General features: G+C 46.3%; 1 protein-coding gene and 1 non-coding gene across 2 annotated transcripts in view; both read left to right on the plus strand.

Annotated features, from left to right (window-relative positions):
* LOC126162468 (SET domain-containing protein SmydA-8-like) overlaps positions 1-19,510 on the plus strand; it is a 264,899-nt gene that overhangs the window by 1,012 nt on the left and 244,377 nt on the right. The gene's annotated exons all lie outside the window — the stretch shown is intronic.
* Trnas-cga (transfer RNA serine (anticodon CGA)) lies at positions 476-550 on the plus strand. Its single transcript has one exon. It is a non-coding gene; the product is annotated as a tRNA-Ser (tRNA).

Consider the following 19,510-nt stretch of genomic DNA (forward strand, 5'->3'; position numbering starts at 1 on the left):
AATTTTCACTCTGCAGCGGAGTGTGCGCTGATATGAAACTTCCTGGCAGATTAAAACTGTATGCCGGGCCGGGACTCGAACTCGGGACCTTTGCCTTTCGCGGGCAAATGCTCCACCAAGGTAGGAGACGAGGTACTGGTAGAAGTAAAGCTGTGAGGAGGGGGCGTGAGTCGTGCTTGGGTAGCTCAGTTAGTAGAGCACTTGCCCGCGAAAGGCAAAGGTCCCGAGTTCGAGTCTCGGTTCGGCACACAGTTTTAATCTGCCAGGAAGTTTCACATCAGCGCACATTCCGCTGCAGAGTGAAAATCTCATTCTGGATACATCTCCCAGGCTGTGGCTAAGCCATGTCTCCGCAATATCCTTTCTTTCAGGGGTGCTAGTTCTGCAAGGTTCGCAGGAGAGCTTCTGTTAAGTTTGGAGGGTAGGAGACGAGGTACTGGCAGAAGTAAAGCTGTGAGGACGGGGCGTGAGTCGTGCTTGGGTAGCTCAGTTGGTAGAGCACTTGCCCGCGAAAGGCAAAGGTCCCGAGTTCGAGTCTCGGCCCGATACACAGTTTTAATCTGCCAGGAAGTTTCACCTCGATAAGTGCATGCTTGTAAATAAATGCAGATGATAGCCGACTCTGCAGACTGCGCTGTTGTATTCGATTACGAACGGCACCTTTACAGTGTGTTCAATACATTGCAAGAGGCAGTCGCGGACACAACAGTTGTCAGCGCGTTACATCGTGTGGTGGGCACTTCCGTAACAAACGTAGCCAAAGTGTTTGGCGTTTCAAAAGCCATTGTGTCGACGGGAAGAAAAATGATCCATTAGGTTTCAACGTGGATGAAAGAGTTTCTCGAGTGATAGTGATAGACGGTCTCTGAATTAACTGTGACGAAAAATAAGAGGACGACGGCTGAAAGAGTCACTGCAGATCTGAATGTCGCACTCCCGAGCTCTTTCAGTGTGAAAACAACACGAAGGGAATTGCAGGGGGATGTGTAATTCCTAAACCAGTCATCAGCAATGCGAATGGCCGTAAAAAGAAAACGTGGACTAAAGGGCAATGGGAGAAACTCAATTGGTCGAATGAAACGTCTTTCACACTGTTTCGAACTTTTGGCCGAGTTCACGTCTCGTGAGTGAGTCATGGCTAGGATTTGGTTTTCGGCAAACATGTTACTATTCCGTGGGTCTCATGGTTACTTTTCAAGGCCGCATTACCGTCAAGAACTACGTGCCCATTTTGGTTGATCAGATGCGTCACATAGTGCAATATTTGTTTTTCAATGATGCTGTGTTCCAGCACGTAAGTCCCTGTAACTTCCTGGCAGATTAAAACAGTGTGCCGGACCGAAACTCGAACTTAGGACCTTTTCCTTTCGCGGGCAAGTGCTCTACCATCTGAGCTACCCAAACACGACTCACGCCCCCTCCTCACAACTTTACTTCCGCCAGTACCTCGTCTCCTACCTTCCTCAGTTGTTAGAGCACTTGCCAGAGAAAGGCAAAGGTCCCGAGTTCGAGTCTCGGTCCGGCACACAGTTTTAATCTGCCAGGAAGTGTCATATCAGCGCGCACACTCCGCTGCAGAGTGAAAATCTCATTCTGGACGACAGGCCCTGTTCTCACAACGCATATCGTCCAGGACTAAGAAGCAAGGAGATGAATAGTGACATCATCCCTGGCCACCACATTCACCAGTTCTCAGTGTTATTCAGCGTTTCTGGCCTACTTCGGAGAGTAGAGTACGTGATCGCTACCGACCTCCTTCACGGTTACCTGCTCATGCCACAGCATTGCGGAAGGACAGCACAAAATTTCCTTGAAAACCAAACAGAACCTCATTTATCGATTCCGGAAGATGATTGGAAGCTGTTCTGAATACCACCTGGTTTCGTACTCCGTATTAGTCGTGTTAATGAGGTGTGTGTTTCTGCTGTTTCCATATTTCTGTCCAGCTTCTATAGATGACGTGTAATATACTATAGCTATTCAGAAAAAATGTTACTTCTTCAGTTACAGAATTGTATGGCGAGTAAAAGGCTGTATACATATTTTTAGAATTATGTATATAAATCATAGACAATTAAGACATACTTCGTCGCTCATGCACCAACTTGTGTTCTTATACCACAGAACATGTGATACGTGCTAATAAACTGAGTTTATTTAATGTCTTAACAATCTTTCTGTTCTTGAAAATGCAAAGTGGTGTTAGTTTCCAATAGCTTCTATATCTAAATGTTTTTAATTTGTAACTGGTTTTTGATGACACTTTTACTTAATTTTATTATACTCACTGATTACTGGTGTTTAGTAGAGTATTAATGTAACAATTAGACAGTTAAATACAGTATTCACAAATTTTCTCGACTGCAACGCTTTTTAATTTCAATGGAATATTTGCTCGTAGGTACAAAACCATGTTGTACCTTGGAACATGTTTTCACATTTATAAAAATCTTAATTTCATAGAGTAATTTTCGTTAGTTCAGAAAAGGAGTACAGCACATAAAAAGTGCATGCCATCATTAAAAAATGGAATAAGAAAATATATAAAAAAACGTTACGCAAATGTAGGGCAGCTTATCGACCGCCCAGTATTGCTATGAAGTTAAGATGAAATTGCTCGTGCTTTTGTCCCGCATCGGCACAGGACTGGCATGGTTACTAACAGATTTGATATGGGTAATTTAAGGAGAGGCCGGATGCTCTTCCTGTCGCCATCCGTTAACCCCCCTCTCCCAAGTGGGATCTAATATGTGTACCTGAACTGCCTGCGTTTAGTTTTAGTTATGAAATTTTTGTAAACGTTTGCGAATCGTGTAACTGACGCGGAAATTGGTTATGAGACCGTTATTCACCTAGTCGGTTATGGGAAACCGCCTAAAATCACATCCAAACTGGTCAGCATACTGAGCCTCGTCGTTAATCCGCCGGGCGAGTACGAGCCGGGCCCAGCGCATCTCCCAGTCTCGGAAGCGACGTTTTAATGTGCACGGAAATCTGGGCGGGGGAATTCAATACGTAGCTAATCATAACATCACAAGATGCCGGCTCACAGAGCGAGAGGCAGTGATGAGTTCTTTTACAGGTCGCCGCGCGCAAGCGACCGTGCGGGTAATGCAGGTTGGTTAGTAGCTGGAGGGTGCGGGAAGGGTGGAGACGACTCAATGACATCTAAGGTGGACAGACTCAAAGATAAATATTATGTTCTCAATAAAACTACCTTACAGCCCTACAACATAGTACAGCGAGACCAAGTATATGAGGAAAACCGCAACGATGGGTTGAGCTCACTACAGTTTCGTGCATGATTCTAAGATAAATATTAAGAAAGTTACTGTAGCTTTTCATTAGAATAGCTTATAAAATTTGTAACAAGTGAACCACTGGAGCGATCTGATGATCTGATTATGTGAAGTATCACACACACACACACACACACACACACACACACACACACACACACGGCCATTAAAATTGCTACAGAACGAAGACGACGTGCTACAGACGCGAAATTTAACCGACAGGAAGAAGATGCTGTGATATGCAAATGATTTTCAGAGCATTCACACAAGGTTCGTGCCGGTGGCGACACCTACAACGTGCTGACATTAGGAAAGTTTCCGGCTGATTTCTCATACACAAACAGCAGTTGACCGGCGTTGCCTGGTGAAACGTTGTTGTGATGCCTCGTGTAAGGAGGAGAAATGCGTACCATCACGTTTCCGACTTTGATAAAGCTCGGATTGTAGCCTATCGCGATTGCGGTTTATCGTATCGTGACATTGCTGCTCGCGTAGATCGAGATCCAATGACTGTTAGCAGAATATAGAATCGGTGGGTTCAGGAGGGTAATACGGAACGCCGTGCTGGATCCCAACTGCCTCGTATCACTAGCAGCCGAGATGACAGGCATCTTATCCGCATGGCTGTAGCGGATCGTGCACCCATGTCTCGATCCCTGAGTCAACAGATGGGGACGTTTGCAAGACAATAACCATCTGCACGAACAGTTCGACGACGTTTGCAACAGCATAGACTATCAGCTCGGAGACGGTGGCTGCTGTTACCCTTGACGCTGCATCACAGACAGGAGCGCCTGCGATGGTGTACTCAACGACGAACCTTGGTGCACAAATGGCAAAGCGTCATTTTTTCGGCTGAATCCAGGTCCTGTTTACAGCATCATGATGGTCGCATCCGTGTTTAGCGACATCGCGGTGAACGCACATTGGAAGCGTGTATTCGTCATCGCTATACTGGCGTATCACCCGGCGTGATAGTACGGGGTGCCATTGGTTACACGTCTCGGTCACCTCTTGTTCGCATTCACGGCACTTTGAACAGTGGACGTTACATTTCTGATGTGTTACGACCCGTGGCTCTACCCTTCATTCGATCCCTGCGAAACCCTACATTTCAGCAGGATAACGCACAACCGCGTGTTGCAGGTCCTCTACGGGCCTTTCTGGGTACAGAAAATGTTCGATTGCTGCCCTGGCCAGCACATTCTCCAGATCTCTCACCAACTGAAAACGTCTGGTCAATGGTGGCCGAGCAACTGGCTCGTCACAACACGCCAGTCACTACTCTTGATGAACTGTGGTATCGTGTTGAAGCTGCATGGGCAGCTGTACCTGTACACGTCATCCAAGCCCTGTTTGACTCAATGCCGAGGCGTATCAAGGCCGTTATTACGGCCAGAGGTTGTTGTTCTGGGTACTGATTTGTCAGGATCTATGCACCCAAATTGCGTGAAAATGTAATCACATTTCAGTTCTTGTATAATATATTTGTGCAATGAACACCCGTTTATCATCTGCATTTCCTCTTGTTGTAGCAATTTTAATGGCGAATAGTGTATATATATCCACACGAATTCATTAAAAATTTGGTATGAAAATGTGGCAAGAATGAGTTTCCCACCCAGATCCTTACGTTATCTTCCTAGTCGATAAGGACTCACAATTAACTATTTGAAATGCTTTATCTGATTACTTATGCAGGTACCAATTAATAAAATTCTATGAGAAGCATTCAAATGAAATCCACAAAGACAGAAAAAAATATGTAAGCTATTTATTATTTCAAAAGTAATCACCACAGCTGTTAATACATTTATCCCACTGTGGGAGAATTTGGTAACAGTGCCTCCAAGGAAAAATGTTTGGAGTTGCCTACGGAACCACGATTGTACCCAAGCGTGGATCTCTTTGTCCGTAGCAAATCGACGGCCGCGAATGTCTTCCTGTGAGGCTCCAAAAGAAGGGAAATAGCGTGGGGAGAGACGTTGAAGATGTGTAAGGGCTTCCCAGCGAACCTTGGTGACATATGGGCGGGCTGTGAACCCCATACACAAAAAATGTTCAAATTTGTGTGAATTCCTAAGGCACCAAACTGCTGAGGTCATTGGTCCCTAGACTTACACACTACTTAAACTAACTTAACACTAAGGACAACACTTACATCCATGCCCGAGGGAGAATTCGAACCTCCGGCGGGAGTGGCCGCACGATTAGTGACATGCCGCCTCCAAGCGCGCGGCGAACCCCTTACACGTCTTCGACACATTACCCGTCTCCCCCCACGCTATTTCCCTACTTTTGGAGCCTCGCAGGAAGACATCCGTGGCCGTCGATTTGCTGCGGACAAAGAGGTGCGAGCCAGGGCGAAGTCTCAGTTCCATAGGGAGCCGGAAACATTTTTCTATGAACGCCTTGACCATCTTGTCCCACATTGGGGTAAATGTATTAACAGTTAGGGGGATTACTTTTGAAATAATGAACAGTTTACTTACTTTTTCCCATCCGTCTTGTGCTCATTTGACTGTCCTTTATATAAAACTGCCACCGAGGCGCCAACTATAATGAATCAAAGAATAAAGACATTCCTACAAAAGAGCAGATGCACTCTCTTTCTTCAGATAGTATTAATAAGTTAACGTAATTTCTAGTCGCATTGTATTACTAGATGTGGGTATGAGTTGTGAGCTTTGTTGATAACTTACTTATTACTGCGTTGTTTTTTCAATGAGAGGTCGCAAAATGACCACAGTAATTATAACAGTCTGATATTCTAATAATGATTAAAATAATAAAATAAATTAAAAATGCAGAAGCACACCCTTTATTCGAACTGAGGAGGTGGTATGCAAAGACAAAGATGTTCAGTAAATTCAGTTTTTCGTAATCAGCATAAAACTTGTGTGATTTTAGGTTTTCCCGATGTAGAAAAATTCTGAATAGTTCTCTGGTTTTCAGTCGGGTGGCGTCATTCAGAAAGGGCGATGTTTCAGCAATCCGACTTCTTGCGATAGTCAGGCGCTCCTCATGACACATGTGGTCGTTGCTACCTTTGTATCCCGCCGCCTCCAGCCGGGCCCTCCTGGTGTGGTGAGGGGGGAAGCGCGGCGTCGGGTGTCGACCCAGGGCCGCGGGCGGCGCTTGACGCCCATCTCTGCTTCTTCATCTTCTTCAGTTGTGGCGGGAGCAGACCTCCACGAAGACTGCCGCTGCACGCAAAATCGCGGACCGCGACAGTCTAGCATTTGAACTGCAGCACTTACAGGCCGTGTTCTGTATGAACGGTTACATCTACCGCCAGGTACAATGTGCCTTAAAACTATTGAAGCCAAGATCGAAGCCTCCTGAAGACGAAGATAAAGCGGTTGGGACGGCGATTATTCCACACGTCGGGAACACATCAGGAAAAATCCGAAGAAACTCCGGAAACACAACCTCAAGTGCGTTTTCCGCCCACCAACCGAGACGAAAACCTTATTATGACCAGTCAAGGATGACCTAAGATTCAGAAAACGGGAGTCTACTGCACCCCTTGCCAGTGTGGGAAAGTATACGTACGCCAGTACTGGAGAGATGCACTGAGCACAAACGCCACACAGACACTATGGGAGAGCACTGCATCTCTCCCCAGACATAACATGAATTATGACGACACCAAGTTGTTGCAACAGTCCAACACCTTCTGGGATTGTATTATAAAAGAAGCTGTAGAGAACCGACTGCATGAGGGACGAATAAATAAGGACAGCGGTTTTCAATTAAGCAAGACCTGAGGCCCAGCCTTGAGCATGACCAGAGCACAGCGGCGGTCTACGGGCAGGTCTGCTCCCGTTGGACAACTGAACAGGAAGAAGAAGCATTGTCACCACGCCAGCGGAGATCCGCGTCAAGCGCCGGACGCACCCCTGGGTGGTCACCCGACACCGCGCTTCGCCCATCACCGTAGCAGGCGGTGGAAAGGGACAGGCGGGAGAGAGGGAAAGGCGGCACCCAGCACAGGCCGCCACAACTAAGACGCTTGCCTTCCCAGCCACACTACGGTGGGCGACCGAGATGAAAGAGAGATTTAAAAACAGGACAGAGGGCGGATATACAATACCTGTGGGCGGATACTACTATCGCTCCCAGAGGCTGCCGCTCTCATGCGGATACACTGAGAGAAAAACAGAAAAAGTAAGCCTACACAGGCACATAACGCAACCTAGCGGCGGCTGCTTGGCGAAATTTGCGGCCATGTCCCCTAAAGTGAAATAAATTCTGTCCCAGAAACAAAATCCAACCCTAACACATACAACAACATATCAGCAACAAAATCCAACCCTAACACATTCAACAACACATGGAGAATCGGCGAATGGCCGGTACACCGACACACACACACACACACACACACACACACACGCGCGCGCGCGCGCGCGCGCGCGCGCACACACACAAGGTCATCAGGAACACCTGAAGATGGCAAGAAGTCGGCTTTTCGAAACATCACGCTTTTTTGGCGATGCCACTCCAATGAGTACCCGACAATGTAAAACTTATTTCAAGTACACATGTGACTGAAAATACTATCTGAAGAAAGCGTGTGCATCGGCTCTTTTGTAGGAATGTCTTTATTATTTAATTCATTATGGGTCGCGCCTCGGTGGCAGTTCTGTATAAGGGACATTTAAATGAAAACAAGACGGGTGGGAAAAAGTATGTAAACTGTTCATTATTTCAAAAGTTATCCCATAATCGTTAATACATTTATCCCAATGTGAGACAAGATGGTCAAGGCGATCATAGAAAAATGTTTGCGGCTGCCTATGGAACCGAGATTCCGCCCTGGCGTGCACCTCTTCGTTCGTAGCAAATCGACGGCCACGAATGTCTTCCTACGAGGCTCCAAAAGTAGGGAAATAGCGTGGGCAGAGACAGGGAACGTGTCGAGTATGTGTAAAGGGTTCACAGCCCGCTCACATGTCGCCAAGATTCGCTGGGAAGCCCTTACACACGCTCCATACCGTCCCCATCTCTCCCCACAGTATTTCCCTACTTTTGGTGCCTTGCAGGAAGACATTCGTGGCCGTCGATTTGCTACGGACGAAGAGATCCACGCTTGGGTACAATCGTACTCTGTACTGACCACCTGCGAAAAGCCTGAATAATCACCTTTTGCGGTGCGGGCCGCTGTAATACGCGCAGTAAGAGAGTCAGTGAGGTTCTGGAAGGTACCGACAAGGATGTCGAGGCATGCCGAGGCCAGCAGAGCCAGGTTCTCCGTTCAGGACCCATGGCGCGGACAGCTCGATCGAGGTGGTCCCACAGATTCTAGAGTGCGTTTAAATCCAGAGAGTTTGGTATGCAGCGGAGCATTGTAAACTCATCCTAGTCCTCTTCGAACCATGCGAGCCGTGAGACACGTTGCATTGTCCTGCTGGCAGATGCCATCGTACTGGGGAGAAGCAAACTAAGTACTGGTGGTGGACGGGGCCTACAAGGATGTATGCATACTGGCGATGATCCATTGTGCCTTCCAGACTGACGGGCTCACCCAGGGAATGCCACGAAAACACCCCTCAAACTATAACGCTTCCTCCTCCACCTGGAGCCTACCGAAGACCGTGGCAAGCTGTTCGCTTTCAGATGTTTTACCCTGTACGCGCCATCTGCCATCTGTCACGCGCAGAACAAAACGTAATTCATCTGGAAAGGTCAGTCACCACTCAATGGATGTCCAGTTGCGGTACTGGTAAGAAAATTCCAGACTTGGTCATCGATGAACAGCAATCAGCAGTGATGCCTGAACCACGCGCCTGCTGTTCAGGTCCATACGCAATAACGTTGCTGGAACTGTCGTCGAGGAGACACTGTTGGTAGCCTCTTGGTTCATAAGGGGTGTCAGTTGTTCAGCAGTTGCACGTCCATTCTCCCGTACACGTCTCTGCAGCTGTCGTTCGCCTCTTTCATCTTTGACCCGCGGTGCACCACAGTTGCCTAGGCGCCGGTTTCGGACAGCGCCGTTTTCCCATGCACGCCATGCTTTAACTGCAGTGGCACGCGAACAGTCTACAGTCATAGCCGTTTCGAAAATGCTTCCAGTCTTGACCCGAAACTCAATTATCATGTCCTTTTGGACGTAAGATAAATAACTTTATTTTCGTGCTCTGACAACGACTGTACTGTTTTCCGCATTCCTCCGGCTCCCCCCCCCCCCCCCTCTCTCCTCCCTACTCTTGCACGCTTTATATATCGTCCACTGCTAGTGCAGCTCTCTGCGAGAGGTTATTTCACGTTCACTTCGAACATAGTTAACATTGTTGGAGGTCACATTAACATGAATGGACCGCGTAACATTGCTGTGCGAACACGTTTACTTTTGCACCGAATCGTATCGGCAAATCAAATTTCCAACGAAAATATTACGTCCAAATGGATATCTTCTCATTTATACGAACAATTTGGACGTGTACGACTTTGACTGATTTTCAGAGGCAAATATCTTTCTTTTTTTTTTTTTTTCAAAACAATTTACATCTTATGCTTGCTACAGTATACGTCTTAGTATCAATTTAGTACCTAAACGGGACAACTTAACACTGACACTCCTTTTCAGTGTTTTACCTAGAGTCATGACTTTATTGTTGCTTCAGAAATTATTATTATTTAAAATATTTCAGATCGTCATGACAGAACACAATGATATAATAATGTGATTTACCTATTATCATTAATGTAAACAGAATGAGGTAACTGTTACATTTCTCCATGCGTTTTACTGCCTCACTATTACACTGATGTAGTAATAATTATTAATATCGGTATATTCAGTATTATTACGCACACACCAGGATGACCGGGAGCGCTAATGCCTGCTTCTTGGACTCGGGTAGGTGCGCCAGCCCGGATCGAATCCGGGTGCCGGCCAGCCTGGATGTGGTTTTTAGGCGGTTTTCCACATCCCACTAGATGAATACTGGGCTGGTCCCCACGTTCCGCCTCAGTTACACAACTCACAGACATTTGAACTCATTCGTACTATTTCACGGATTACACTAGATACACAGAGCTAGGGTACACTACTTACATACCAGGGGTTCGGGGTGGCGGCAGAAGGGGCATCTGGCCGCCCTCTGCAACTAACACTGCCAAATCCGTCATAACACGGCCGACCTCGCGTTGGCGCAGGACAAGGCCAAAAGTAAGAAAGAAAATATTCAGTATTATTACACAGAAGCACAAACTAATGCTAACAGATACTCTGCATGGGAATGTCTACCCATCATTGGAAGGGAAATCACCTGACTGGAATCAGCACCTCCTATTGGCCATAATGTACTAGTGCTTCTTTGCAGGAACTGTACATGTTGACAGGTTCGTGTCTGCTCTAAACTCTGCATTTTCACAAGCTAGTATCATGGGACATGCGTGAATTCGCTTGATGTATTTATATCCTGCTTGTCCAATACGTACTGTTTCATTTTGTATCCTTTTTTAGAATTATCTATAGATACGAATCGTAGTCATTATTTAGGTATCTAACATCGACACAACAGTGTGTGGCCTCAGAGAAAGTACTTAAGTACGAATAGTAGGACATATATGATCTTTTGCTGATCGGTGATCGTTGTTCTGTCGTCGGCCGTTGTTGCTGAATCTATCGAGAAGTTTGTGCTGCTGAACAGCTGCTCAAGTTAGGTACTAAACCATTTCACTGGACTTGGAACAATTTTTGTAAAGACGAGTTCCTTACTTTACCTTTTCATTGGACTCAGAATAGTCCAAGTGAGCTCAGGTCCATAATTTAATTTTTCGCTGGACTTAGATTATTTTACTATGTTTCTGGTGATCGATTTTTCACGGTTTTAGGAAGTCTAAGAGTGTTTCTCAGCTCTGTGCGTGTTATCACAGGGGTTTTTGAAGACAACGAACTTAAGCTTAGACCGCGGTTGATAGTGGGAAATTGCGCCTTCAGACTTTGGATGTTTGATGTCTATTTTGGTGAATCAAGGTACAGGTAAACGAAATTTGCTGACACGTGTTTTTGCATTCAATCCACTGCTTACACTAAACAAATTAATTATTATTTAATTGTTTTTCATTTGAATACGCATATCTGAAGATTATTCAGCAAAACTCTAATAGGTTCTAACTATTTAGGTTAAAATCAACAGTCGAGATCGCAATAATATTTCTTTATTTACCGGTTTCGGCTTACGTTAAAGCCATCTTCAGAATTTTTGGCCCCCTATAGCTGCTGCTGGCGGCTCCTCTGTTTTCTCGTGATATCACGATCGGACGTTGTACAATGTTGTCTAAATTTATGGTTCTAGCTATAGTTCTCTGGTTTCGTCAGTATTATTATATGTACGGAATTCGTGCTGTTTGAGACTTTTCCGACGAAATTGCTGTTTTATTGGTTCACGGACGTCGCGTAGGACAATGTTGTACAAGCTGCACAATATTTCAACGAGATCATCTTCAGGTGCTGAATGACGTATTGCTGCAGTGGCTCACCTGTATAGACGCTGGTTCGGCAGAAAAGCGCAGGCGCCAAGGGGTTGGGCTATAACGTCATCGTAGACGAATCGTAGAGGAGGGCGACATCCAGTGCTCCCTGCCGGAGCGACGGGCCACGGGTTTTGCATGCGCGACGCGGGAAAGGCGCGGACTCAAATAGCGGAATTTCACTTGCTTACATATTATTCACTAAGTTGCTTGCCTACTCAAAAGTTTTTAGGATCACTTCTGTAATACATGTATGGGTTTTAGAGTGATGGTGCATGATAGGCTCCTATGATATCATAACGAGACGAGCCGACGAAAGAGGTCATGTATTATGCAGACAGATAGCGGCCAATAGAACCGTCGATGCTGTCACATGGTGAAGTCTTCGAAACGAAGAGTTTAATGTGGCGTCCATCTCACCTTATTATAGAAGTAGCTCCACCTCTGTCTGGATAAGGTGGGGGAAAGGTAGTGGCATGTCCTGTTGGAGATACCATTATCACCTGCGCTATACATGAAAAGACAGAAGATATGAAAAACACAGAAGATTTAAACCAGTACCGCCGGTCACGGGTTAGACCCCCTCCTGTGCTCTATATGTACCGTGCAGTGAGTGGCGGAGGGTACTCCAAATACCACTGTCACTTCCCTTTCTTGTAACCGATGCCAATAATGCCCAGGAAAAACGACTTCTGGCAAGCTTCCGAACTGGCTTGAATCCGAGTTCATCCTCGTGTTCTTTCTGTGGAATACATACAGGAGAAACCAATATATTGGTCGACTCTTCTAGGAGCGTACGCTCCCGGAATTTTGATAGATGAGAACAATGTTTTTCATTTAGCGTCTGTCATTGGACATAGACGTTCATCTCCATGGCGCTTTCACACCAACACGACGAACCTGTGACAAAGCGCTCTGCTCCTCGGTGGATGTTCTGTATTTCACTTAATAGCCCTACGTGATAAGGGTTCTTGACTGAGGAGCAATGGTGAAATATCCGTTGAATGAGGGTTTTGTAAGTTGCCTCCTTTGTGAGTGGACCACACTCCCTGAGGGCTCTTCCAACCAATCTCAGTCTGATATCTGCCTGTTCTACGGTTGGTTTTATGTGGCCCTTTCACTTTAAACATTTTCGGAATGCCTCGGTGACTGGGCCTTTCAGAAACAAGGTGTAGGTTAAAGGTATAATTAACACCTACATGGCAAAATGAAGTAGCACGCTAAAGATAGGGACTGCTGTTGGGGGTGAAGTATGATGGGGACTTGCCGTGAAGGCTTCAACACAACCCCAAAGCACCGTTCCCTATAGGCATACAATGCTACGGAGCAACGAACAGCTAGAAAGACAGCATCAACAAAGTGCCGTTTGCAAAGATAAGAACACTGTGTGTGGGCGCCGCAGCCGGCGTCCTCGGTTCCCAGCCCCCCGCAACGACAGCTCGCAGGCGCAGACACAGCCTTCTGGTCGTCCAGGCGACACCGCCGTTGGGGCTGGCCTCGCCTTACACACTCGTACTCACCAATCTTATTTTCATGTGTTAAGGAACTCTGTCTCCAGATACAACGATAAATAAATTGACATTGAAGCAATGGATAAGGCATCGGGTCCCTAAAATTGGGGTTGTGAGCTATATACCAGAACTATAGCCGACGTCTGCTACTGGCCAGTTCCAAGTTAAAAACGAAGTGTAAAGGTGCTAACTGTGCGGGAAAACTCTAGTGGCGACTTATCTTAATGTATATCATGTGGTCAGCTGATGATGCGTCTACAGCAGTACTCCGGAAATTTTCATGCGGTGTGTGGCGAAGGGCACTTAGGATGCCGGTATCATGCACTAATCCCCCCACCCTCTTCCTCCCCTTACATTCACTCATGCTATGCTGTTAGGAAGTGCGTAATAAATGGCACCTCTTCAGAGAGACTTAAGGTGGAACTGTAGCTTAGGAATCTCGATCCTGCCGTACTACAGATCGAAAGGTCGCCGGTTCGACCGTCAGTCAATCCTAAGATTTCTGTCTGTCACTTGTCACTTCTTTCACCTCTGGGATTGTTTCTTGACGTGAAAGATGTCAACCTGCACCGAGTAGGTCCATCTGTAACAGGCTGGGTAAGTCAGTTCAAAGGTCGGAGAAAGGCAACGGCGTACCACCTCCAACAGGAGAATGCCTAGTAAAGTATTGTGGTGTCCAAAACACTCTTCGGATTAATGACTGGTTCACTTACTCATTTACAGATGCTCCCATATATTTAGAGGGAGTGGCTGTTTCCAGTGATTACTCGAAAATCGTGTAATAAAACAATCAGCGGAATCTAAAAGATTCTAGTCGAAAATTTGGGTATCAGCTGCATCATTCTACCTTCCTCAGCACCTTTAAAAACCTTTCCCACAAAATTTGGTGCGCAAGCATACTCGCGCTCTGTTTAAAATGCAGCTCACCTGACACTCGCACAAGCTCCGCCAACTGTAACTCACTCACATCCAACAGTCCCTCGCTGTGAGTCGCTCATACCTATCCAGACGCAGGGGCTCTTTCTCATTCACTCATTCAGCACAGCTCGTTTTCATTATCACTTTCTGTCTCTGTTATTCTCTCCTGTGTCACAGCCACAGTCCCTTTCGTTCTGTCCCTATACTTCAGTCTCCTCTCATTGTCATTGTCTCCCTTATTCTTCCTCTTACTGCTAGTATCTCTTTCCCTCCTTCCTACTGCTGCTGTTTCATCTCACCATCTCTCTCTTCCTCGTTGCCACTATCGTATATTCTGTCTCTCATTATCACTTCCACTTTCTCCTTCTCTTTATTCCTCACGCCCTGACACTGCCTCCTTCATTCATTTCCTAGCACCGTTCTGCCACTGTCAACTACACTCCTGGAAACTGAAATAAGAACACCGTGAATTCATTGTCCCAGGAAGGGGAAACTTTATTGACACATTCCTGGGGTCAGATACATCACATGATCACACTGACAGAACCACAGGCACATAGACACAGGCAACAGAGCATGCACAATGTCGGCACTAGTACAGTGTATATCCACCTTTCGCAGCAATGCAGGCTGCTATTCTCCCATGGAGACGATCGTAGAGATGCTGGATGTAGTCCTGTGGAACGGCTTGCCATGCCATTTCCACCTGGCGCCTCAGTTGGACCAGCGTTCGTGCTGGACGTGCAGACCGCGTGAGACGACGCTTCATCCAGTCCCAAACATGCTCAATGGGGGACAGATCCGGAGATCTTGCTGGCCAGGGTAGTTGACTTACACCTTCTAGAGCACGTTGGGTGGCACGGGATACATGCGGACGTGCATTGTCCTGTTGGAACAGCAAGTTCCCTTGCCGGTCTAGTAATGGTAGAACGATGGGTTCGATGACGGTTTGGATGTACCGTGCACTATTCAGTGTCCCCTCGACGATCACCAGTGGTGTACGGCCAGTGTAGGAGATCGCTCCCCACACCATGATGCCGGGTGTTGGCCCTGTGTGCCTCGGTCGTATGCAGTCCTGATTGTGGCGCTCACCTGCACGGCGCCAAACACGCATACGACCATCATTGGCACCAAGGCAGAAGCGACTCTCATCGCTGAAGACGACACGTCTCCATTCGTCCCTCCATTCACGCCTGTCGCGACACCACTGGAGGCGGGCTGCACGATGTTGGGGCGTGAGCGGAAGACGGCCTAACGGTGTGCGGGACCGTAGCCCAGCTTCATGGAGACGGTTGCGAATGGTCCTCGCCGATACCCCAGGAGCAACAGTGCCTCTAATTTGCTGGGAAGTGGCGGTGCGGTCCCCTACGGCACTGCGTAGGATCCTACGGTCTTGGCGTGCATCCGTGCGTCGCTGCGGTCCGGTCCCAGGTCGACGGGCACGTGCACCTTCCGCCGACCACTGGCGACAACATCGATGTACTGTGGAGACCTCACGCCCCACGTGTTGAGCAATTCGGCGGTACGTCCACCCGGCCTCCCGCATGCCCACTATACGCCCTCGCTCAAAGTCCGTCAACTGCACATACGGTTCACGTCCACGCTGTCGCGGCATGCTACCAGTGTTAAAGATTGCGATGGAGCTCCGTATGCCACGGCAAACTGGCTGACACTGACGGCGGCGGTGCACAAATGCTGCGCAGCTAGCGCCATTCGACGGCCAACACCGCGGTTCCTGGTGTGTCCGCTGTGCCGTGCGTGTGATCATTGCTTGTACAGCCCTCTCGCAGTGTCCGGAGCAAGTATGGTGGGTCTGACACACCGGTGTCAATGTGTTCTTTTTTCCATTTCCAGGAGTGTATGTCCCACTGCCACGGAGTCCCTCTCTTTCTCTCACACTGCCCCTGTTTCCTTCGCTCTTTCTATAATACAAACACGCTTTACTATCTTCTAATATTTATTACTTTTCCGTGTTTTTGCCACTGCCACTTCTCTCTCATCATAAAAAAGCGCGAATATGTAAGCATGCCGAAAAGTTTTAGGAAAATGTTTACAGGTGCTGAGGAAGGTAGAATGATGCAGCTGGTACCCCACTTAAGTCTTTGAAATGAACAGAAACTTAATCATATTTTTTGTGCTCCTATAGCAGCATTTCTCCGCTGGTTCCCTTCTTTTCTCTGCTGCAGCGGGCAATGTAACTCATATGAAAAGAAATGTATTGATCAGTAAAATTTAAATAGTTTGCTTACGCGCAACTGAAATAACGCAAAATTAATTTTATACCTCAGACACAATTTTGTGCCCAAAAAAATATTTCATGTGCTTCAGTGCTACAACATTGGGTTCCCAGGTGATAACGGGATACTTTACAGCATGTCTTTCCTTCTACGTCACTTTACAAAGTATGTTTTCGCCTCATACCGGATATTACGTGTGTGTTTCACGGGTACAAGTAGGGCAAATATAAACTACTATATCTCGGCAACGGATAAAGATATCATGAAAATTTTCAAGGTTGTTAGAGATCGGGATCTTGGGAATATATCATAAAAATTTCAGCCATTTTCTGTGAATAACCGTATTGGAATCCTCTGTCGGACTTTGGTCCGCGGGTGACGGCGAAAATATAGTAAAAAACACTTTTTTTTTGCGATTTTCGAGGAACCGCCCATGAACTAATAGTTCCTCCATAAGTGCCATCAGGCCCACCACAGACTACCTCAAATGCAAAAAGAACCAACTTATTTGTTGCATTTGCCTATGCAGGAGATAGTCTGTAATATTCATACTTTGACCCTGTGCCGTAGGATAGTGACACGAAGACGACCTTTCTGTGGAACATACAAATGGTCCTTAGCCAAAGGGCTATCCAAAATACTTCAGCCTAACTTTTTATCACCAACAGAACCCGATGTATGAGCACTGGAAATTTCCGTTTTTGTGCGCGGCATTTTGGAACATATTAGGAAAGCATACTATCGCACGCATAACGGTAACAGTTCTTTTCGCCTATGACGTTCAAAACGCTAAAATTGTGTATTTTGAAAAGCAGCTATCAATTCCAGCACCATGTGTCTTCACTCTGAAGATATTCTTGTATTTCACTGCGATTTTATGGCGTTACGAGTTCTCTATACAACACGGCATTATTCACGAACAGCCTTACAGAGCTTCTGACGTACCTGCTAAGTCAGTCACACGAATCGCTGGCCGTTAAAATGGCAGCACCGTAAATGATGCGTGCAACAAACGACAAATTGACCTGAAGGGTTAAACCAGAGGCGCAGATGATTCTGTGGCGATAGCGGATGCGGATTTCTCGACCTCAGCTACTCGGTGACGCCGTAGATGGATTTTTTCTGTGCCAGATGCCCTTGTGCAGATCTCTCGTTCTCCCACTCCTTATACCATTCGCTTTTGGCCAAGTCTCCGAATACAGCAATTAGATCAATAACGGAATGGATATATTCCGTTCTTTCCTGATCTCTTTGGTAGCTGGTCGGCATTATCATTACCCGAAATCTCAGCGAGCTTCTTGGTGGTTACAAATGATATTTTTGCACAGCAGCTATCTGCTATGGGATACAGTAATTCCCTCTGTCTTTAGCAGTTGATTTCAATATTTGCAACGCCAAGAGATAGTCTGTTATTATTAAATGTGGTCAGCTTGGCTCGCCAATCCAGTCTGAACACTCTTTTCATACCTAAGAGTTCCACTGCATAAACAAACTTCTATTTCGATGGACGGAATAATCCACTACCTTCATGTTTAGTGTCTAGATAGGCACAGAAAACGCAGCCGTCGTATTTGGGCGTATCAGAGCACACACACAGCACTTGCCCATCTAAATTGTTGCTAATAATTACACAGTTTACAGAGTAATCTACATTAATACTTAAGTCCATTACCGTGCTGACATTTTCGTACCGTTGCTCAAAACAGCCTGGCAGTCAAGACTTTTGAAAGAATGTTTGAAACTTACTTAGCGTTAAATATGCCTCCACCAGTGATGGTGTGTAATCGTGGGTCCAGTAACGGCAGGTGAAGCATAGAAAATTTAGTTCAGCAGCGCAATACTGAGAGGAATCTAATGCCGTATTTATTAATGAATAAATACAGCTATAATTAATAATTTAGGTTGGTACATAAGGTTGTAGCAGTTTTCCATAAGCCTAAGAAACATGTAGCAGCGAATTCAGTTATCAATTATATATGTCCTTCACTGTCTACAACAGCCTGCCAACGACGGGGCAACTTTTCGATTCAAATCACTGTAGAAATAACGTTGTTTTGGGGGGAAGAAATCGTCGGACCACGTTTTTGGCGCATTTTCATTCGGAAAGGGAGTTTCTTGAAGGTTGTTGGATAGAGAGCAGAAAAGGTGTAAATGTGAGCCCGCAAGATAAGGTGAATAACGTGGCTGCGGAATGACTTCCCAGCTCAACTGCTGTAAGGTGTTTTTTGTCACTAGCAGAATGCGGGCGGGCGTTATCGTAGCGCAGCATCACTTCACGGAGTCTTCCTGGTCGTTGTTCAAGGAGTGCGTCTGCGACACGTCTCAGCTGTTCACCATTTCTTTCTTTTCCTTGTTGTTGTTGTTGTGGTCGTCAGTCCTGAGACTGGTTTGATGCAGCTCTCCATGCTACTCTATCCTGTGCAAGCTTCTTCATCTCCCAGTAACTACTGCAACCCGCATCCTTCTGAATCTGCTTAGTGTATTCATCTCTTGGTCTCCCTCTACGATTTTTACCCTCCACGCTGCCCTCCAATACTAAATTGGTGATCCCTCGATGTCTCAGAACATGTCCTACCAACCGATCCCTTCTTCTAGTCAAGTTGTACCACAAGCTCCTCTTCTCCCCAATTCTATTCAATACCTCCTCATTAGTTATGTGATCTACCCATCTAATCTTCAGCATTCTTCTGTAGCACCATATTTCAGAAGCTTCTATTATCTTCTTGTCCAAACTATTTATCGTCCATGTTTCACTTCCATACAAGGCTACGCTCCATACAAATACTTTCAGAAACGACTTCCTGACACTTAAATCTATACTCGATGTTAACAAATTTCTCTTCTTCAGAAACGCTTTCCTTGCCATTGCCAGTCTACATTTTATGTCCTCTCTATGTCGACCAGACACTACTTCTCGTCTGCCAGTAACAATACAGAACAGGAATGATCGGCGTTGTTCACGAGGCAACTGATGACGAGCAAGCAGAGATGCACTTATTTGTGATTTGGCTTAGAGCATGGGGTACCCACACACTTTCGAACCTTCCCCATTGGGTGAAAA

Source organism: Schistocerca cancellata, chromosome 2 (assembly GCF_023864275.1).
Source record: "Schistocerca cancellata isolate TAMUIC-IGC-003103 chromosome 2, iqSchCanc2.1, whole genome shotgun sequence".
Taxonomy (NCBI): Eukaryota; Metazoa; Arthropoda; class Insecta; order Orthoptera; family Acrididae; genus Schistocerca; species Schistocerca cancellata.